The sequence below is a fragment of the Grammomys surdaster genome, unplaced genomic scaffold (genome assembly GCF_004785775.1).
Source record: "Grammomys surdaster isolate TR1022 unplaced genomic scaffold, NIH_TR_1.0 122140, whole genome shotgun sequence".
In the NCBI taxonomy this organism is placed as follows: domain Eukaryota; kingdom Metazoa; phylum Chordata; class Mammalia; order Rodentia; family Muridae; genus Grammomys; species Grammomys surdaster.
In genome coordinates, this window is record NW_021617712.1 from 70,230 (window position 1) to 77,506 (window position 7,277).

General features: G+C 45.2%; 1 pseudogene; it reads left to right on the forward strand.

The window, feature by feature from the left end:
• The first annotated feature begins 2,880 nt into the window (after window positions 1-2,880).
• The window catches only part of LOC114636106, a 4,622-nt pseudogene continuing 225 nt past the window's right edge, over window positions 2,881-7,277 (forward strand).

Consider the following 7,277-nt stretch of genomic DNA (forward strand, 5'->3'; position numbering starts at 1 on the left):
GTACAAACTACACTGAATACAAAAAGGAAAGAACAGATAATTAGATGTGTCCAAAGGACAGTGGAAGAGGAAATAGTTGAGAAAGAGCTAAATCAAAACTCTTGGCTTAACATTATAAACAACTGATTTCTAAAACTCAGGAAGAAACAGAAATGGTATTCTAGTAAAGATTGATGCCAGATATAAACTTAAATTTCATGAGATTTGGAGTAATGCAGTTGTTACCAGAAGAAAAATATGACAACACGAGGACAAAAGAAAAAAAATCAGATAATTGGCTAAAGATAATGTCATGAAGGTTTACTCAGGGATAGAGAGACGGCCCAACGGTTAAGAGCACTGATTGCTCTTGCAGAGGACATGAGATCAAGCCCAAGCACCCATATTATGGTTCACAACCTCTGGCAACTTCAGTCCCACAGAATCCAGTGTCCTCTTCTAAATACAACATACACAAGGCACACACATGTTTTACACGCACACGCACACACACACACACACACACACACCATACACATTCAGGCAAAATACTCAGACCTGTAAATTAAATAAGTATAAAACTAAATCTTTTTTTTTTGGCTTTTTGAGACAGGGTTTCTCTGTGTAGTCCTGGCTGTCCTGGAACTCACTCTGTAGACCAGGCTGGCCTCGAACTCAGAAATCCACCTGCCTCTGCCTCCCAAGTGCTGGGATTAAAGGCATGCACCACCACTGCCTGGCTAAAACTAAATCCTTAAGACAGAAATGCCCACACAAAACATGCCCAGTCAGACGTTAAGGAAGAGATATACAACGAGATAATTCAGACCACTGTAACCACTTTGACATTGGACAGAAGATCTAGGCAGAATATCAGTAAGGCACCACCGAAAACTACAAGCATGACTATAGACCAAATGCACCATTGTGCAAAAAGTTTCCAAGCCAGAGTGCACCCACAACAATGTCCAGGCAGCCCACTGCAGGTCACAGAACAGGTTTCTCGATTAAGATGTGCTCACATCAAGAAGCATCTCAGCCACAGAGGGAAAAAAAGAATACAAAAATTTATTAAATGAAAGGGAAAAATGAGAACTCTCATGGGATTGAGCAGCACATTTTTAAAAACCAGAATTTCAGGGGAAGAAGCAAAGAGAAATTCAGTTAGTAAGGAGGGTAAGCAGATGGACAGGGTAAGGGCAAGGGAAGATGAAGGTGTGAAGACTCAATTAACACAATATATACAGGAAGAAAATTTTTAGAAACATTAAATTGTAAACACAGGACTCATTGTGGTGGCCCACATCTCTAATGCCTGCACTTGGAAAGCATAGGGTGGAGATCTCTATGAGGTCCAGTTTAGACTGGTCTACATAACAAAGTCGAGGATAACCAGAACTACATAGCCAGGGACTGTCTCAATACAACCATAAAGATAACTAAACCTATCAACATAGGAAAAAAGACAACAGAGAAAAATTAAAACACCAAACATTGAAAACTACAGAGTAAAACAGTTGTGTAGCTCACTGGTAGAGTATGTGCTTAAAACACTGGAGGCTGTTCCATCAATCCCTAACACAGAAAAATAAACAGGAAAAATATAATTTTACTGAGTTCTTTCTCTTAAATTGTGCCACCTTGCAGACACGAACATGTCAATATTTGGCAAGGCACTGAAGGGGAAGTCCATCATTTTTGAGGTTGAATTCAGTGACACCATTGAGGATTCAAGACTGAGATCCAGGACTAAGAAGTCATGTCATCAATACTCCAGCAGCTGCTGAGATTTCCCACCAGCAGATGGAGGGAGACACAACCCTGGCTGCCTACAACATCCAGAAAGATCCACCCTGCACTTGGTCCTCGGCCTGTGTGCTGCCATCCTCCAGCAATCCCACTGCAAGCTTCTCAAGTTTACAACTGCAACACAATGGTACAGTGGTGCTCCCAAATGCTGCCCATGCCTGGACCACTGTGTGTTGAACTTCAGCAGGAATCATGATATATTCATACACCAACAACCATTATCCCAAACAACTCAAATAAACCTGGAGAGCTGTTTGCACCAGTATCCTCATGACCACATAATTTGTTGACTAAGCAGAAGGACTTAGGAAAACGATGATGATAAGTGTAGGGACAGTGAGATGGCTCAGTATATAAGGGCCTGCTGCCAACTTAAGACCTGACTCTGATTGACAGGACCAACATGGTAAAAGGAAAATTTATTATTGAAATTATATTCTGACCTCCACACATGTGCTTTGACACACATGCATGTACATATACAAATAAATATACAGACACAAAAAAAGCACTACAGAAATAAATAGAAATATGAGTCCCTAAAATTGAACAAGAAAATACAAATGTCGAAAAAAAAAAAACGAACAGTAATTATAGTGCCCATTGCTAATGCATCTCTTGCGACTATGAAGAAAAGGCAGTAAATCTTACTCCAGGAAGATATAAACAGCAGGACCCTTCTCAGAAACATCAAAAATGTTGAAAAGAAGGAAATATTTCATGTAAAAATGTGAAAAGGAACAAAGCAAAACCACACTTAAATTTGTACTGTTGTGTGAGATGATCACACATGTCTGCTACAATATGGCTCTGACAATGATGAGCACAGGTGAGGCAGACATGGTGAGCTTAGGAAATGTCATCTGTGTAAGACCTGATTGTAGTGGGTCTTCTGCCTGGCCTAGTCACAGAATTGAGGAAGTCAGAGAACAGAGTCTGAGGAGAGAATTTCCACTTCCTGTGGGGCTGGTGAAATGTGACCATGTCATAAGGACAGCCCTGCCTCCAGGGCCACACCTTGTTTCCAATTCCTTCAGAAATGCTCTGTGGCCCTGCCCTCAAGCACAGTTGCAGCCTCTAAGAGGAGATGCCATGACCTTCAACTTCACATCCCTGCTCTGTCTTGGTGAGATGTGAAGAGGGGGAGGGGATACTGAGGGCTAGAAATGACCAGGGCCAGTAGCTGACACTCACCCATCAGGAGGCCCCAGGGTTTGAGGCAGTTCTGCAGAGGGGAGGACTTGCTGAGCCTTAGGGACAAATCTCTTACAGAGAACTCTCTTCCAGGACTGACTCTGGGCCTAGGGATCCCGGTACTGACAGGTGAGAGTGTGTCTGCAGGTCTCCTGAAATGCTCTTCTCTTCATATCCAGAAGCCATACCTGGGCAGTGATGGTGGAAAACACCACAATTTTGTTATTCCTAGGGGTGGCTGGAAGGTCATGGGGTTAATGACTGCAGTCTGATGGTGGGTGTCCTGAGTCTTAGCTGCTCTGTTATTTGCAGGGTCTCTTCCTAAGCCTATCCTCAGAGCACACCCAGACTCTGTGGTCTCAATGGGGACTAAGGTGACCTTCTTTTGTGAAGAGACCATCGGAGCCAAAGAGTACATTCTCTATAAAAATGGATACCTATATAAAAGAGTCACAAAGAACCAAAGGAAGCCAGAAAACAAGATTGAATTTTCACTGTCAAATGTAGCCCAGCAAGATGCAGGGCAATATAAATGTTCCTACAAGACCCAGGGTATGTCATCAGACTTCAGTGACCCTCTGGAGCTAGTGGTGACAGGTGAGAGAACACACAGGTTCCCAGGCCTCAGGTTTTGACTGTCCAGATTTGGGTCTGTTCAAAGGAATGCCCACCCACCCACACTGCCATCTCAGAGCCAAGGAGGATAATGAGGGCTGGCAACATTTAACTTACTAACCCTTCTCTCCTAGGAGCCTACTGGAAACCCAGCCTTTCAGTCCAAACCAGTCGTGTGGTGACCTCAGGAGGGTATGTCACCCTCCAATGTGAGTCCTTGCAGAATTATCACAGGTTCATTCTGATTGTAGAAGGACCACAGAAGCTCTCCTGGAAGCAAGTCTCACAGTTTGACTTCTCTACAAGGATGTTCCAGGCCCTGTTCTCTGTCGGCCCTGTGACCCCCAACCAGAGATGGATATGCAGATGCTACACCTATTACATGAACAAACCACAGGTGTGGTCAGATCCTAGTGAACCCCTGGAGCTCCTGGTCTCAGGTAAGGAACCCCACCATTTCCCCAGAATGATAATGATATAATACAGTCTCTCAGAGAGGACTTGGTATGTGTGCATGTGAGGATCCAGGGCTCTTTAGAACTTGGACACACAGCACAGGAAACAGTGGGACCCAAGATACAGAAAGAAAGGCTGAGAGTGACAGCAAAGCCCAGAGTTCCCTGTAGGGAGATGATTCTTCATGAGGCCTTCTGTTAATTTGACCAGCTTTAGCACCATCCACTAGAGTTCAGGGAATCTGGAAGAACAGAGAGAGAAAGGATGGCATTAGGTAGAGAGGTTGAGGACACCTGCAGAACTCAGCCAGGAGAACACAGAACCAACTAAGCACAAATCACTGGGGCTCACAGAGTCCGCATGGGTTTTTCCTAGGATCTCTGCATACATGCTGTGGCTGTTTGGCATGGTTTTGTTGTTGTTGTTTGGCTGCAGGGGGGTTGCATTTCACTGTGTACTCCTTGTTTAATGTCCTGGACCTCACTCTGTAGACCAGACTAGCGTCCCACACAGAGATTCACCTGGCTTTCTCTCCTGAGTGCACAGATTAAATATGTTTGCCACAATCACCAGGCTTGCTTCAGGTCTAGTAGGAGTGGAGATGTCTCTGACACTTTTGCCTACACATGGAATCTTTTTGCTCCTAGTGCTTTGCCTTGTCCAGTCTTAATTTGAGGCTATGTGCCTAATGTTCTTGCATCTTGTTATGACATGTTCAGTGGATGTCACTCAAAAGCCTTCTGGTCTCTGAAAGGAAATGGAGGAACAGTGAATCTGGTGATGAAGGAAATTGGGGAGGATTGTGTAATATTAGGAAAGAGGGGAGGTTTGGAGCCTGTCTTCCTGTGTATCATATGAGAGAAGAAAAAATTAAAAAAAGAAAGCAGCATCCACTGTGGGACAATCTCTGTGCCATTTTCGAACACATCTATGTGCTTCTCTCTTACTTCTATGTAGGGAACCTCCAAAAACCAACCATCAAGTCTGAACCAGGTTCTGTGATCCCCTCCGGAAAAGCCATGACCATCTGGTGTCAGGGGAACCTGGATGCCGAAATATATTTTCTGAATGAGGAGGGAAGCCAAGAAATCTGGAGCACACAGAGCCTACAGGAGCCTGGGAACAAGGGCAAGTTCTTCATCCCTTCTGTGAGGAGAGATCATGCAGGACAATATCACTGTTATTGTTACAGCTCAGCTGGTTGGTCAGAGCCCAGTGACACCCTGGAGCTGGTGGTGACAGGTGAGGGGACAGTCAGATTCCCACCTCTAGTCTCTGCTCTGAGGAGTACTCCCCTCCCACAGAGTGGTCCATGAGAACATCGTGACACTGTGAGAACATGTGACAGACTGCCTCCTTCTCTCCTGGGAATCTATGGCTACTATAAACCCATGCTATCAGTACTGCCCAGTCCTGTGGTGACAATGGAAGGTAACATGACACTCCACTGTGCCTCACAGTGTCACTATGATAAATTCATGCTCACTAGGAAGATCAGAAATTCACCAGTTCACTGGAAACATAATATACACATTCTAGAGGACTGTATGAAGTCCTGTTTGGTATGGGACCCTTGACCCCAAACCACATAGGGAAATCATATATTACTGTCACTATAAGCATACCCCACAGCTGTGGTCAGTACCTAGTGAGCTCCAACAAATACTTATCTCAGGTAAGTTTCTTCTTGTTATTCACCTATCATTTTCTAAGAACCTAAGCCTTTTGCCATGGCCTGTCCCTCTGCGGAGTTGCAGGTAGAGAAGGACTAAATGGAGAGCCTGTGTTCTCAATCACATCCCTGTTTGGAGAGAAACTGTGACATATGCTGGGCAGGATAGGAGGGCAAAGGTGTTTGCTAAGACCAAATCTCAGTCCATAGCTGTCACTTTCCCTCTAGGGCTGTCCAAGAAGCCCTCTCTGCTGGCTCACCAAGGTCATATCCTGAACCCTGGAATGAGCCTCACCCTGCAGTGTTGCTCTGACATCAACTATGACAGATTTGCTCTGTACAAGGTGGGGGAATCTAACATCATGCAGCACCCTAGCCAGCAGACCAACACTGGTCTCTCCATGGCCAGCTTCACACTGGGCCATGTAAGCCACTCCACTGGAGGCCAATACAGATGCTATGGTGTGCACAACCTCTCCTCAGAGTGGTCAGCCTCCAGGGATGCCCTGGACATCCTGATCACAGGTGAGGATCTACAGAGATTCGATCAGGTACCTAGCCCCTGCTCAGGCTCTCATGGGGGAGCTGAGGAGCTGAGGGCTGGGATGAGAGACGGGAATCTTTGGCAGGAAAAGATGCAGGAAGAGGAGAGCAGGAGTTCAGCTCAGTCAGAGAAAAGAGAGAGAGACACAGGTTCTCAAGATGAAAATCATGTGTGATTTGAGCGTACAACAAGGAAGCCAGCCTCTCATCATTTCTCTTCTCTTCAGGACAGCTCAATGACACTCCTTCCCTCTCAGTGAAGCATAACTCCACAGTACACTCAGGAGAGAACGTGACCCTCCTGTGTTGGTCAATGTACAGTGTAGACACTTTCATTCTGTCCAAGGAGGGATCAACCCAGCCACCCCTGCAACTAAAATCAAAGTCCCAAGACTGGCAGTTCCAGTCAGAATTCTCCATGAGTGCAGTGAGTTCTACCCTCTCCGGCACCTAGAGTTGCTATGATTCTTAAGACTCATCTCTCTACCTGTTGTCATATTCCAGTGCCCCTGTAGAGCACACAGTCTCAGCTGAGGTGATCCTGACACATCCGCATGAGGCATAGTCCACACTCTAACAGAGTTTTTGATTTTGATGGGATTAACAAGACAAAAGAAGCAGGGCAGTGATGGCGCAGGCCTTTAATCCCAGAACTTGGGAGGCAGTGGCAGGGGGATTTCTGAGTTTGAAGCCAGCCTGGTTTACAGAGTGAGTTCCATGACAGCCAGGGCTACATAGAGAAACCTTGTCTCGAAAAACAAAACAACAAAAAAAGAAGACATATGGAAGACTTAGTCAGAAGATGTACTCATCAGCACAGTATAGTATGCCAGCCATGATCCTTCATGGAATGTTCACTCCATCCTAAAGGAGATTCCATGGTAGATTTAGGACAGACAGCAGGAAGAACTTCTTCTTCTTCTTCTTCTTCTTCTTCTTCTTCTTCTTCTTCTTCTTCTTCTTCTTCTTCTTCTTCTTCTTCTTCTTCTTCTTCTCCTTCTCCTTCTCC